The sequence below is a fragment of the Brassica rapa genome, chromosome A05 (assembly GCF_000309985.2).
Source record: "Brassica rapa cultivar Chiifu-401-42 chromosome A05, CAAS_Brap_v3.01, whole genome shotgun sequence".
Lineage (NCBI taxonomy): Eukaryota > Viridiplantae > Streptophyta > Magnoliopsida > Brassicales > Brassicaceae > Brassica > Brassica rapa.
In genome coordinates, this window is record NC_024799.2 from 13,055,748 (window position 1) to 13,071,841 (window position 16,094).

At 35.7% G+C, this 16,094-nt stretch overlaps 2 long non-coding RNA genes and 1 other non-coding gene across 3 annotated transcripts; 1 reads left to right on the forward strand and 2 right to left on the reverse strand.

The window, feature by feature from the left end:
* Positions 1–3,709: 3,709 nt before the first annotated feature.
* Positions 3,710–4,942, forward strand: LOC103868677. The gene is made up of 2 exons (XR_632993.3): positions 3,710–3,946; positions 4,653–4,942. It is a non-coding gene; the product is annotated as an uncharacterized LOC103868677 (long non-coding RNA).
* Positions 4,788–5,948, reverse strand: LOC103868676. Its single transcript, XR_632992.2, has 2 exons — positions 5,697–5,948; positions 4,788–5,207 (listed from the first exon to the last, which is right to left on the reverse strand). It is a non-coding gene; the product is annotated as an uncharacterized LOC103868676 (long non-coding RNA).
* Positions 5,679–5,794, reverse strand: LOC117134522. The gene has a single exon (XR_004458707.1). It is a non-coding gene; the product is annotated as a small nucleolar RNA snoR113 (small nucleolar RNA).
* Positions 5,949–16,094: the final 10,146 nt, after the last annotated feature.

The following is a 16,094-nucleotide window of genomic DNA, read 5'->3' on the forward strand; positions in this document are numbered from 1 at the left end:
GATTCTAGTGGTATAATAAACAAGGCAACGGTAGAAAATAAAATACTACCAGTCCTCAATGAAAGAGTTGGATGCCAGAAACTCTACAAGCATTATCAAAGTAGGATAAAGTTTTTGAAAAACCTATACAATAGCTATGTTGATCTTCAACGTAATAGCTCTGGATTTGGATGGGATTTTGAAACAAAAAGGTTTACAGCTTCTGAAGAAGTGTGGCAAGGATATTTGAAGGTTTTTATTTTTTTTTTACATAAGTTTTGATATTGTAGAAACTCATTATTGTATTTCGTATGTATGTTTATAACACAGGCACATCCAAACCACCAGTATATGCGCTATGACTCACATGAACAGTTTGAAGATTTGAAGATAATCTTTGATGGTACAACTGCCAATGGTGGCAATTCACTTGGATTAAGTGATACTACTGATGCTAGTACTTACCTTGTTGGTGATTATCAAGTGAAAGAAAAGTTTGGTGAAAGCAGTGATGATGTTACTGATGTAGCTTTTGTTTCAAAACAAAGTCTGAAAGGTCATAGAGAAAAACTGATCCCAAGAAAGAGGTCCAGAACTGACGCATGCTACAATTCAGAGGAGCTGAAGAATGATGACAATGATTCCATTGTTGCTGTGAGCAATAAGATCCTTAATATCATACAACAAAGGGAAGAGAGACAACAAAAAGAAGCTGAAAAAAGAGAGGAGAAACTCAGATTGGAAGCTGAGCAACAAGAAGCTGAAAAAAAGAAAAACAATGTTTGGGATGCCATGAAAGAGATCACTAATTTGGACCAGCGTACCAAATTTAAAGCTGTGACTCTTATCTATTCCTTGGGGATGAAAGATGTTTTTGCAGAAATGTCGGTAGAAGAACGCTTTGGTTGGATCCAAACCAATCTTAGCTAGAACTGATCATTGCTTCAGCTACAAGTGATCCTTGTTTTAATTTTATATTTATTTGTTTTTAATGATATTTGAGACTTTTTTTGAATTTGCTTGATTAATAATAATATGGATTTTGATAAATCGGTTCTCCCTGATGTGGTTTTCTCGTTTCAGCATAATAGTTGTTTGTTTGATTTAACAGCTTTTTGTTGTGTGATGTCATGATTTATAACTGCATGTTTCACTTGTTTACAAAAGTCGTAAGTTCTTTACGTTATGCTACGTCTTTATCTCTAAGCCATTACTCTAATAATATTTTTACATGTATGTAGGTGTGTTGTCATGGTAGTGATCATAGAAGAAGAAGCAAACAATATGGAAGATGACGAAACAGATTTGGATATCATGCTCGTAATGCTGGATAACCTAGCAAGAGCCTCTACAACCCATATGAATCGCATTGAACGTCCTCTTCGTCGGCCAATCACGAACATTGGTTATGATTACATTCAGAAAGCATTGAAGGAAGAACCGGCACACTTTCGATCTTTATATCGTATGTATCCAAGCTCATTTCTCAAGCTGTGTGATCTTATTAGGGTGAAAACTTGTCTGCGAGATACTCGCAATATATGCGTCGAAGAAATGGTGGCTACATTTCTCTTAACTATTGGCCAGAGTTCAAAATATTGTTAAACCCTAGACACGTTCAAGAGATCAGTATTTGCCACTAGTGAGAACTTCCATAAGGTTCTAAAATCACTGAATACTTTAGCGCCAGACCTGATGGCGAAGCCTGGAGTGACAACATGTGCAAAGATAAGAGAGAGCACAAGGTTTTATCCTTACTTCAAGGTACATAGTTCTGATTTTGTCTAAAGTATTATTAATAAAAGTTTCTTTCAATATTTTTTTTATTTGACATCTGAATTTTTTATTATTACAGGATTGCATCGGAGCAATAGATGGCACACATATATTTGCAATGGTGCCAAAATCTGATGTGCCAAGCTATCGTAATCGCAAAGGATTTGTATCACAAAATGTTCTTGCAACTTGCAATTTTGATCTAGAATTCATGTATGTTCTTAGTGGGTGGGAAGGTTCAGCTCATGATTCAAAAATATTAAGTGATGCTCTAACAAGAAGCACTTGCAAACTAGAAGTTCCAGAAGGTATGGGTGACAAATTTTTTAGTTCATATTATTAGAATGTTCTATGTATATACAACTTATTTTGTAATGTTTAAATTCTGTAGGAAAATTTTATTTAGCAGATTGTGGGTTTGCCAACCGTCAGAATTTTTTAGCTCCATTTAGAAGTACTCGGTATCATCTACAGGATTTTACAGGCGAAGGTCGTGATCCCAGTAACCAGAACGAGTTATTTAACTTGCGGCATGCGTCTTTAAGAAATGTGATCGAGAGAATATTTGGTATCTTCAAATCTTGGTTTCTGATTTTAAATCTGCTCCTCCTTTCTCTTTTAAGACACAAGCGGAGTTAGTTTTGGCATGTGCTGGATTGCATAACTTCTTACGTAAAGAGTGCCGATCAGATGCTTTTCCAGAAGAAGTGATCAATGAAAACTGTGAAGAAGATGAAGAATATGGAGAACTGGGCACTGAAGAAGTAGGTATTCTTGAATCTCAACAACGAGAGTATGCTAATAACTGGAGAAATATGATAGCTTCTAATATGTGGGCCGATGCAGCAGGAAATGGAAGTCAACGGTGATGGTGAGGCTAATTTATTTATTGATATTATGGTTTGGTGTGTTCACGTAGACACATATATTTTATGGTACTTTGTGTTATGTTTGGTGTGTTCCTCTTCTTTTAGTTTTCTTATGATAATAATCAGTCTTTGACTTTTGTTATTTGTGATTTTTTTGAAACACCATTCTTGTTATCAATGTGAGTTTGGTTTCTTCATCATTATTGAATCAAACGGTTGTTTTATCAAATAAGAAACTATAAAAATATAATGAATTATAGATCATGTGAGTTTGATTTGGTGTGTTCACGTGAGTTTAGTTGCAATATGTGCATATTTTTCTTATTACACTAGATTTCAAAAATCTTATGAGAATAGATGATATTTTCAAAATCTAGTTTTATGAGTAATAACATAAGGAATTCACCTCCCAATAACAATAGACTTCAATAGAATGATAAAATCCATAATAACTAAACTTTATGAATAACAAAAGATTTGAATGGAATTTAAAAGTCTTTAAACCAATAACAATAGATTTTGATAAGACTTTTTAAATCTGTAAACCAATAACAATGGATTCTCAAAATTTATTAACTCCTTTAGAATTCTTAAACCAATAACCCCCCAAAGACGATGGGTAAACTACTATTATTATTACTCTGCCTTTGCTTCTAATGTCCATGCACCGATCCTGTTCTTACCAAAACAGAGTAACGTGAGAAAACAATTATGTTTGTAAACAGAGACATGCAAGCAAAGGTCGAAGAATCTATATGACAATATGACATGCATGGTTGTCTAGTAACAAAACACATAGAGATGATTAGAAAGAAGAGATAGGATGGAACTATATGTATTCAGCGATAATTTTCTTGGAGTCTGAGAGATCTAGGTTTAGGAGATTTGAGAGTGGAGAGACTCTAGCCATGATTTTTATCTTTCTTAAGATAGGAAGGAAGAGGAGGGAATAACCAGACAGAGATTTGGCTCTCTTACCTTGAGTGTTCTTTTTTTTGAAGCGGCTAATAATTATCATTAGATCCTATTTTATTTCTTTCCGAGCAATAATCGTTGAACAGTTGCACGTTTTTTATTCTTCATGTGTATATTAACATCACACCTATTAATGAAATTGGAAGTTTTGCAAAAAAAAAAAGATCATTTCGTTTATGAAGTCAACTTTTTCTATATGACCAGATGAACAAATTTGTTTACAAGGTTAATGGGAAACTAACAGAGATCAAGATTTGTGCATTATTGAACAGTGTAACAACCAACAAGTAACAACAGATGCATCATGCAGAGAAGATAAGCAGAAATGCAGAATAGTCGACACATTGGTGAAATTAGGGGTGGGCAATTTACCCGAAATTCGAAGTGGCACCCGAACCCGATCCGAAAAATCCGAACCGAAATCCGAACCGAAGTAGCAAAATATCCGAACGGGTATTGAATTAGGAGAGATTGGATATCCGAACCCGAACGGGTAATATCCGAACCCGAATGGATATCCGAAAATAACCGAACATATGATAATTAACCTTATATTTATAGTTTACATCTTTCATTTTGTATAAAATATTTATATTGATACTACACATACTTTAAATTCATATGATATACATACAATTACGTAGAAGATGATTTCTTATTCGCTTAAAATGCATGTCAAACTTTTTATTTCAGCAATTAACAAAAAATTACATCCAAAATTTAAAAACAATAACCAAATTAATGTCTTTTTAGTTTGAAAATGTTATGTCCAAATCTATTAACCATGCAATCTATTAAAAATAAAAAAATAGTTAAATGAAAAGTTATATATTTAAATACAAAAAATTTGAGAAATGAAAATTTTCATTTTTTTTTCTTCAAAATCTAAATATCCGAACCCGATCCAAAATAACCGAAACCGAACTTAAAATATCCGAACCCGACCCGAAGTACAGAAATACCCGAACAGGTTCTACACTTCTATACCGAAATACCCGAAAATCCAAAATATCCGATCCGAACCCGAACGGGTACCCGAACGCCCACCCCTAGGTGAAACTGTGCGTCACTGTCAGAGACACGTATCAGTGGCACAGACCAAAGGCCGAACATAAGAAATGAGTCATGACCAACCAAATGTCCTACGGCTACACGTAATCAACACAACAAAACCCGTAAATCCTGAAATGAACAAGCAAAAGAAATTAAAAGCATAAAGGCTTTGGCTTTACATGTAACATTCACTAACACTCTTCATGTAGTAGTTTTCAGCTATAGTCCTCGAAGTAACGAGGCGCATTAGACAAGTGATAAGCTACCATAGACACAGAACAACAAACCAACGAGCGCAACTCCTCGCCCTGTAATTTGCACCGTTGTTGACGCATCTTTCATCATAAATATGAGCCTCTGTTCAAGTCATGTAAACAGCAACCAAGGAAACTACAACTTTTAAAACCATGACGAGAACGCAGTCATAAGGTATCCTCAGTCCATTGATTAGACCCCATCTTTTGAGCTAAAGCCGAAGTACGGCTTCTGCACTCGGTCAGTCACAGGCCGGCAAAAATGCTGTCTAAAAGCAAACACCAGTAAAAGGAATCTTTACTGCAAAACATCAGAAATTCAAGTTCTAAACCTATAAAAAAATCTCAAAATCAAATACATCTGAGCAAAAGGCTACAGTTAAAAACATAACACCATTAAGATAGCCATTAGACTTTGTTTCTATGATTCATGATTGGTAACACTTAAAGTGAATAGTGGAATATTTATTGAACTAGATAAGAATCAATGACGATATCAACAACAGAGGCCAAAACCCACAAGAATGAACCCGAGTAACCGAAAAAGATTTTCCCCAGCTCGAGCATATTAATTATCAGATTGCTTTGATTAAGATCGAGAAGAACATATGACATGGCCTCGACTCAAGTAAATTAGTCTGACTTATTATGTTGTATAAAACAAGTCTATATATTCACTAATAATTTCATTATGCATTTTTGCTTTTGATTTAGAAAAAAAAAACTACGGAAGAATAAAAATGGGCTAATAATTTTCAGAAAGAGAAGAGAGGAGGCTCAGCGAAGTAACCTTTGGAAACTTTAGCATCATTCTACTACAACACCCACTTAAACATCCGTAAGAGAGTGGTAGCAGCCGTAAGTCCGGCCTTTTTTTCATCATCGCCACTTTCTTTATTGAAAAAATATTAAGACTGAAAACTTTCACAATTATATCATAAATTCCAAATCACAGAACAAGAATATATAATGCGGGAGAAAATACATAACAAAAAATCCCTCATTAAACGTAAGAAAAGATAGAGACGGCTACATTCTTCTTACACACCAGTTGACAACTAGGATGGAGCGAGATATGAAAACCCTAATTATCTTGGGTCGTATGCTGGTGGGCTCTTTATGTTTTCTTGAGCAGAGCCGGTCTATATAAACCCATTTAATTTAATGGGCCTACAGAAATTTTAAAGTTATCTATATTATTGTTTGAGAATTTGCTTATTTGCCATATTCTCTATGATTTTAGGCTTATTCATTAAACAATTTTAATTTTAATTTGACTAATAAATGTTTAAAATCTAATAAATAAATTATATAATTCATTATTTAACTGATTACAAACTAATATTATAAAAATATCTCAAAAATAAATGGAAGGGAAATTGCCACAACTAGCATATTCATAGTACCACTTTTTATGTTTATACTAACCACTTTTACCCTCACTTTTAATGAAGGGTAAAAAACAATTATACCATTAGGATTAACTAATCTAGACTTAGAGTTTAGAGTTAAGGGGTGAGGTATGGTTTTTGGAATGTGAAATTTAGGATTCTAATAAATATATAAATAAATACTTAAAAAATATAAAAAAAAATTTTAAAAATAGTTTCAAACATAATTTTCGTTTTTCAAAAAGAAATTAAAAAAAAATAAAAAACAATTCGGAAAAAAAAATTTCAAAAAAAAAATTAAAAAAAGTTTGAATTTGACAAAGTATAATTCAAAAACATAAAAAAAATTTACTTTTTTTTTTCTTTTTTTAATTTTTTATTATTATTATTTTTTAATTTAAATAATGATTTATTATATATATAAATAACAAGGTCATAAGAGTCTTTTGCCACTTAATGAAGAAGGTATTTTTGAAAATGTCTCTTTAGTGGTGGTAAAAATGAAAAGTGGTACCATAAAAGTGGTAAACATATAATTTCCCCTAAATGGAAATTGTTTTTGAAAAAAGAAAAGATAATTCCATGTATTTATTTTGTGTTTATCTACATCTTTATTTCTTATTTATTTATTTTTATAATTAGTATTATATATACACATATGATAATTAGATTTATCATTATACTAAAATCTGTACTATTATTTATGAAGTGATTTAGCTTATTTGTCATGATTTCCATGATTTTAGGTAATTTTGTTTATTTGTCATGTTTTAATTAGGTTTAAGCTGAGTCATTAATTTATTAATAGTTTCTAACTGAATCCATAATTTATTAATTTAAATAATATAACTATAAAATTTGTAATTAGATATATAATTATTTTGATTATGCTTATTTGTCATGTTTTTCATGATTTTAGTCAATTTTGCTTATTTGTCATATTTTTATTAGGTTTTAATTTAGTCATTGATTTATTAATAATTTTTAGATGAATCACTAATTTATTAATTTAAAAACATATCCGTAATGAATTGTATATATAATTGAAAACGAGTTTTGATTTAATAATATTTAAATCTATATGTTATATTAAAATTCTTTATTTTCGTATTTGTCATATTTTATTAGGTTTTAAGTTTTATTTTTTGATGAAATGTTAAATTTATTGATCATCGCAAAAGAATAGTATATGTACAACTATAATGAGTTTTTATAGATTAGAAAATGAAATTTGAAATAGCCAAAAGCCTAAATTGCACTAGAATGAGCTTCAAACCAACGTATCATCAGACCATGTAGCTTGGGATTGATCACATAATTTGTGGAGGAGATGCGATTCCTCACACCCTTGTCAATTAGCCTTGCTAGCTGATCCACCGACTTGTTACTGGAGTTGTGCTTCCTCTCATTTCGCTCGCGCCAGATAAAATATATGGTGGCTTGCAGGGCCAGTCTCAAAAGAATGAAAGTCAGGCGATCATACGAACCCGTAAGAAGCCTAGACAGCGTCGTCTCCCAATCCGGGTCAGGTTCCAAGCCAAATAGATTTCCTGCCAACTTCAGCCAGACCATAAAAGTGTATGTGCAAGCAAAGAAAAGGTGATCCCTAGCCTCATCAGGTTCGCCACAGAACATGCAGCACTGCAGTTGGCCCCAACAACTCGTACGATGTCCAGTAGACAACCTATCTCGAATGGCAAGCCAGGTAATGAATGCATAGCGAGGAACCCTTTGTGAGAACCATATCAGCTTACTCCAAGCTACTCTAGCTTTGGGCTGTCTGATTTGATTCCAAGTTGCAGATGACACAAACTTTGAACCAAAATCATCAACCCCACGTTTCCATAACACCTCATCTCTTCCATCAGTTAATATAAGATTGAAAGCTTCAATCTCGTCAATCATTGAGCGAATCAAGGGGTCTCGACATCTCCGAAATCTCCACACACCATCACGTAGTACCTCACGGATCCTCACATCTCTACTGAGCCCCAGCCTCTGCGTGCCAATCTCGCCAACAAACTCAATAAGCCTGCCCAGCGGGTGCCAAAGGTCCGTCCAGAACCTAGTTGTATTTCCATCCTTAACCTCAAAGCGTAATAACTCTTGCGCTCTAGATCGAACACGCAATAGCTTGCGCCATAGCCACGACCCTAGACCTGTGTCTCTTGCATCCCAGAGCGTCTCATCCCGAAGCAAGTACTGCTTGACCCACTGAACCCAAAGTGAAGAGGCGTTGGCAAAAAGACGCCAAATGAGCTTCAACTGAAAAACCAGACTTACATCTGCCACCCAACGAATACCCAACCCACTTTCATCATACGGACAACATACCTCCTCCCAGGAGATTTTGGCCCTCGTTGTGATGTTAGGTGACCCACTCCAGAGAAAGGCAGAACACATACTCTCAATTTCGTCGATACAGCCTTGCGGAAGACAGAACGCAGCACACCAGAAGTTAGTGATGCTGGCAATAACTGACTTTATAAGCACCAATCTTCCTGCATAGGACAAGGATTCACTAGACCAAGCGAGGAGCCGGTTCCTGATCTTTGCTATAAGCGGTTCATAATCACTTCTGGTCATGATTTTAGTTGTGAGGGGAAGCCCAAGATACTTGATAGGTAGAGCAGATATGGAGAGACCCGAAGTCGCTGCAGCCCCATCTAGTACCTGCTTCCCTCTCCCAGCAGAGAAAACAGTTGACTTCGCTACATTAATCCGCAACCCCGACATTGCAGCAAAGTCATCGAAGACTTGAAGAGTACCATGAAGAGATTCTGGCGTACCATCCGTAAAGACCATGATAGCGTCAGCGAAACTCAAGTGGGAGAGATTCACCTCCTTGCATTGAGGATGAAACCCAATTCTCCCCTCTAACATCGCTTTATTAAGGAGCTTTGAAAGCACGTTACTAACAATAACATAGAGGTATGGGGACAGTGAGCATCCCTGCCTTATGCCTCTGCAGCTAGTGAAGAAGCCTTCTAATTCACCATTGACGGAGTAAGAGAAGGCTGCTGTACTTATACATGTCATTATCCAGGTGACAAACAGATCTGGGTAGTTCATAGCTCGCAAGGTGTTCTCAATGAAGGACCAACTTACTGTATCAAAAGCTTTTGAGATATCCAACTTCATGGCTGACCTTGAAGAGACTGAAGACTTGTGGTAATCCTTAACAATCTCAGTGGCTAACAGAACATTTTCCAGCAGCAGCCTACCATCCACGAAAGCACATTGATTCATCTCTATTGCTGCCGGAAGCGTGGCTTTAAGCCTCCTCGCTAGTATCTTGGAGATAACCTTGTATATGACATTGCAGCAAGCAATTGGGCGAAAATCAGACAGCTTCGCAGCATCTGTAGTCTTAGGAACCAGGGACAACAAGGTGGCGTTAATGCTATGTGGCATGAACCCAAAGTGAAAGAAGGACTGTACTGCTATAACGAAATCCTTCCTGATCACTGACCATGCCGCTCGATAAAACTCCATTGGATAACCATCTGGCCCTGGCGCTTTGTTGGCAGGCATAGAGAAGAGAGTTTCTGCGATTTCAGCCTCCTCCACCGGTTTCATAAGTAGTGCTTTGGCTTCATTTGAGCACCGGTAATCAACCAATTCTGTAAGCTCTTCTAGCGGAAACTCGGAAAGAACCTGAGGTGTGCTGTTCAAGAAGCTTTCAAAATGAGCAGCAGCTTCAAGTTTTATGTCAGCAGGAGATGTGAGAATTCTACCATCTGCTGTCATAATGCGCCTTATAGTATTCCGCGCATTCCTACTCTGTGTAACCTTGTGAAAAAATCAAGAATTCCTATCTCCTAAGCCCAACCACTGAACCCTGGACTTCTGATAATAGAATTGCTCTTCAATTCCAGATATGTGGTGCCAGTGTTCCCATGCATCAGAAGCCGCTTCAAAGGTGGAGGTTTGAGGGTTCTGCATTGCCTCAGTTTGCTTAGCACACAGGTCGGCATTAGCCTGTTTAACTCTCCCTGGCAGATCACCAAACATGTCACGATTCAAAGCTCGCATTTCTGACTTTAGCGCTTTCAACTTATCCTGGAATCTACGCAACGCAGAGTGAGAATGGAAGAGAGGGGCCGTTTCATTCCAGACTCGACTCACTGCTTCAAGAAACCGAGGATGAGAAGCTGTATGGTTAAAGAATTTAAACGGTTTCGAGTTTCCCTGAGGTGCCTCGCGAAGCTGAATGTGCATTCTCAGATGATCCGACACGCCACCAGACTCGAACGAGACAAAAGAATTCGGAAACCCACCAATCCAGCAACTATTGATCATAACCCGATCCAACTTCTTGCTGATAGGATTCTCATCCTGACTATTTGACCAAGTAAATGAAGGCCCTACCTGAGCCAGGTCTGTCATATCGCAGTTTCGGACTACATTCTGAAACTCTCTGATTGCACTTCTATCTGCTGCAGATTCCATAAGGCTAGAGTGCTCCAACGAAGAGAGAGCAACGTTGAAATCGCCTTGTATGATCCAAGCATTTACATCTCCCACCACTGTCTCCGATATAGTTTCCATCTCCCTCCTTAGCTCTCTTCTTTCAATCATGCAATTAGAAGCATAAACAAAGGAGCACAGGAAAGTATCACCTATAGCTTTGTATCTCACCCACACCGTAATCATCTGCGCAGACGTAGAAACTGGAACAATCTCCACCGCATCAGACCAACAAACCCATATCCTTCCTAACCAATGACTGGAGTAGTTATGTAAACAACTCCAACCCGGAAAGGTAGCATCAAAAACTTTAGTAAAATTTTCCTCCTGAACTCTAGTTTCCAACAAACATCCAAACGATAGCTTCGCAGCGGTAACCCAATGTCTAACTGCCTTTTGTTTACGTGGCATGTTGAACCCACACATGTTCCAAGTGAAGATCGACGACATCAGTGCCTCCTAAAGGAAGCTTTCTTTTGATGTTGCACCTTCTGTTGCTGAGCCACAGCATGAACAAGGTCTCTGGAGTTCAGTATAACTCGTTTCGACCCCTTGCCTTTACCACGCTGAATAGAGCCCTGCTTGAGAGTGGATCCTGCGGCTACTTCACCTTCAGAGAAGTTAACTGCCGTCTCTACCATTGCCGAAGATTCACCCATCGAGTTCGTAAGAATGCCAGTCTCATCTGCATCTTTTTTATCATTGTCCTCCTCATCAATTTCCCCCTCTTCTCTAATATCCTGAAGGACCTGGAAGCCATTTGGAGAAGCACAACCAACAGTACGTATGGCTCGCGAAGGGGAAGAAGAGCCGTGATTAGTAATAGACACTAAGGCCCAAGACTCATTTTCAGGAGCCACACTGTGAGATGATTCCACCAGACCCACTGCGCTTGCAGTGTTGCTATCTCCAGAGAGACTCGCCTTCCCTGACATGGTTTCAAGCTCCTCCATTAGTTTATTGACAATCTCAGAAGCAGATTTCTCTGAAGCATCCTTTGTTGAAAACCCTTCCATCACTACATAATCATTCCCTGCTACAACCTTCTCCAGAACCGAGCTATCCTTGACTGATCTCTCGGATTCCTTACCCTTTGAATGGCAATCCTTTGAGTTGTGACCCCACTTAGAGCAAAGACTGCACCAGGGAGGGAGCCACGGGTAACTAATCGAGACCACCACTTCTGTACCCTCTCTGCCTTTGAAACTTATCTTGTTTGGCAGTGGTTTGGTCAAGTCCACCTCTACCAGAACACGAGCTACATCCAACCTCACACACCGCTCAGTGTTCGTGTGAAGCTTAATAAATTTCCCAGGAGTTCGGGACAGAAAGCTTAACCCTTTCTTAGAGTAGAGATACCCCGGTACATTCAGCAGATCCACCCACAAGGGCATGGCTGAGAGATCAGGAGGAGCACGAGCTGTCTCTGGAGTCCATTCCCCCACCATCAGAGGCACATCCGAGATATGCCAGAACTTCCTCTTAATGACTCTGCTACGAATCCCCGCATCTTCAATTCTAAACAGTACCGTTGTCTTCCCGATGAACTGAACATCAATCTTACTCTTCTTCAACGGAGACGCCCAAATTCGATTCACAGTAGCATGAATGGAGCCAATATGTGGAGCATCATGCATAAAATAACCCACAGCGTAACAACTCCATAGCGGTTCCGCCTCTTCCATCAATGCCGCCGGAATGGTTACTTCAGCAACACCATCCTTCACCTCAAAATCAGGAGACTCCTCTACCAAAGAGGATCCATCAATAAGAACATTAGAATAGGAAACCTCCATTCAATTTTTCCCTGCCACTTCAGGGTTGAGAGGGGCCTGTGAACCAATCTTCTCCACTGGGAGAGAAACAGAATCACCCTTCTCCACCAGAGAGGAATCATCAATCTAAGGAGAGCCATCTCGTCCAGATTCCAGATCCGATGCGTCCGCCTTGTCCGCCTTGTCACGCGCTTGGGAGTTTTGGGAGTCACCGTCGCCCTCGCCGCTTTCAATCATTAGGTTTTATTTGTTTTAGGTTTTAAGTTTTTATATAGGTCATTGATTTATTATTAGTTTTTAACTGAGTATTTATTAATTTTCACAAAATCCGTAATGAATTTTATATATAATAAACCACAACTTTTATTTTAATAAAATTAAATTTATATGTTATATTAAATAATTAATTATAAACTAATATAATAAAATTGTGAAAATATATTTAAAAATTAAGAGAATTCTTAGATGTATTGTGTTGCTATCTGAAAACAATATTTTTTATTATAAAGTTAAAAAATTAAGATAAAAAACAATTTATATAAATATTAGTCAAATAAAAATATTTATATAAAAATATTTTTTAAAATATTTCTAATATATGAGTCTTTTAAAACTTTTAGCACAATAATAAGTACATAGTTTGATAAACGGTTTTCGACATATATAAATAATTTGATGTTTGATTGACCTATTTAAAATCATAAATAATAACTTAACTTGTGACTGAGTTCAAAATAATTTTTCTTAGTTTTACTTTAAACCAGTTTAGGTTTAATCCGTGAAACACTATATCTTCATTTGGTGACCACTAGAAGAATGAAAAAAATAAAAATAAATAAAAAATAAAATTTCATTTGAGGAATTGAAAAAATTAAAAAAAATGAATTTTTGTTCAATTTGTTCCTTATCAAAATTGCATAGGGAAATGTTTTCTTATAAATTCATTTCTCCATGGGGAATTTATAAGAAAAAAAGTGGATCTAAAATTTCAACATAACTGGTATAAATTTTGAGAAACAAAGAATTCACCATAATTTTTTTCTTTCAACATGTTCACCAATTAGAGTTTTATTATGTCGATTTTTAGATTAATAAGACATAAAATAATAAGTATTCGTAAGATGATTATGCCCGCATATGTGGGTAAAACACCTAGTATTATAAATAGTTTTATACAAAATAACAAAAATTGATTTATATCTGTACTATTATTTATGAAGTGATTTTGCTTATTTGTCATGTTTCCATGATTTTAAGTAATTTTGCTTACTTGTCGTGTTTTTATTAGGTTTTAGCTAAATCATTGATTTATTATTTGTTATTAGTTGAGTCATTAATATATTAATTTAAAATTATCCTTAATGAATCTTGTATATAATTAAAAACAAATGTTAATAATATTAAATTTATATGTTATATTAAAAACAAATTTTAAACAATATCTTTACTGAATTTTATATATAATAAAAATGAATTTTATTTTAATAGTATAAAGTTTATATGTTATATGTTACATTAAATAATTGATTATAAAATAATATAATAGAATTATAAAAAATAAGATTATTCTTATATATATTGTGTTGCTATCTGAAAATAATATTTTACTATAAAAGTTAAAAAAGTTAAGATAAAAAACAATTGATAATTAAATATTAGTCAAGCAAAAAAATTATATAAAGATATTTTCTAAACTATTTATAAGATATGAGTGTTTTAAAAAAATTAACACAATAGTAAGTATATATTTTGATAAAAAAAATATTTGACATATATAAATACTTTGATGTTTGATTTAACTATTTAAAACTATAAATAATAATTTATTATGCTAGTTTTAGATTAATAAAACATAAACTAAGTATTCATAAGAAGTTTATGCCCGCATATGCGGGCAAAACACCTAGTTTGTTTGTAAACATAATATGTCATGGCATATTTTCAAAAAATATTAAATTTTTTTTAGTTTTATACAAACAATAACAATAAATTTGATTTGTATTTGTTTTTTTTTTTACGACAAAAAGCTAAGAAACTAAGAAGATTCCTGATCCGTGAACCACCTCGGAGGAACTGAGTCAACATAAACCCTAGCAGATGGCGAAGTTCTAGCACCTCGTGCCAGCTTGTCCGCCAGAGTATTTTGCGCCCTTGGTATATGCTGAATAGTAAAGTTGAGAAAGAATTCCTTACATCGGAGAAACTCCTCCATGTGTGTAGTGAACGCCGGCTATTCTTTCGGTGTAGACACCATCTTCACCAATTGAGAACAGTCTGTTGCAAACACCACCTCTGAGACTTGTAGGGTCTTCATGCACTCCATCGCTCATATCAAAGCTTCACATTCAGCATGTAAAGGTGATAGACTCCTGCGAATAGACATTGCATCCATCATAGTATCAGTTGATCCATCTTTTCTGTAGACCCATCCCTGCCCTGTATAAAGATCATTTTCCTTCCATGCTCCATCTATATAACACTTATTAACTCCATGTGGAAAATGGGGCTCTGCAATATGTAGAGATTCACGGTTTATAGGTTCCTTTGTCTGGGCTTCAGCCCACAAAACACCTTCGATTTTCGCCATTCGAAGAATATCAAAAGGGGTTTTTATCTGATTCTTAAAAACTTTAGCGTTTCTATTCTTCCAAATATACCACAGTATCCATGGACAATAATTCAAATCTGGTTCCTTAGGTAACCGCCAGAAAAGATAGTCCATATTTGTGAAAAGTGACGGGGTGGAAAAAACACCTGGGCATGAGGGAATATTAGATAAAGCCCACGTTTGTAGTGCTAATGGACACTCAAACAGAACATGATTAATATATTCTTCCTCTGCACCACATATTTGACATTGCACATCACATTTTATCCCTCGTGAATGAAGATTCTTGGTTACCGGTAGACTACCCAAAAGTATCTGCCAAACAAAATATTTCAGCTTTGGTGAACATTGAAGCTTCCAAGAATGAGCCAACAGTGGCTTAATATATGGTCCCAAAACTCTATCATAAGATCCCATATCCGGAAATAATTTATCCGTACAGTAACCTGATTTAACCGTATATCGACCATGGTCCGTAAAATGCCATCCATATGAATCTGGTTTTGGGTTACGACTAATAGCTAAACTCCGTATAATATCCACATCGTCCTGGTGAATATATACTTTGAGCAAATCCAGATTCCAAGAGAGATCGACTGGATTAATTAAATCCTCCACCTTAAGTAATGGATTCAAATATTGATTCGAACATTTTGGTATTGCTGACCTCGGGCGAGGAGCAGGGATCCAAGGATCATTCCAGACTGAAATGCTTGAACAAGTTCCCACTCTTTTGATTAGCCCTTTATTAACCAGAGATCTAGCTGATGTAATACTTCTCCACCCATATGTATTTGTATTTGTTTGTTAACGTGATTTTCGTGATATTTTCATTTTTATTCTTATCATTTAGTTGCAAAAATAACTTGTATTTGTTATTTAAGTTTAAATTTTAATATTTCTTTGTTTTTAGTTTTACTAAATATTTATTGTTATCATCAAGT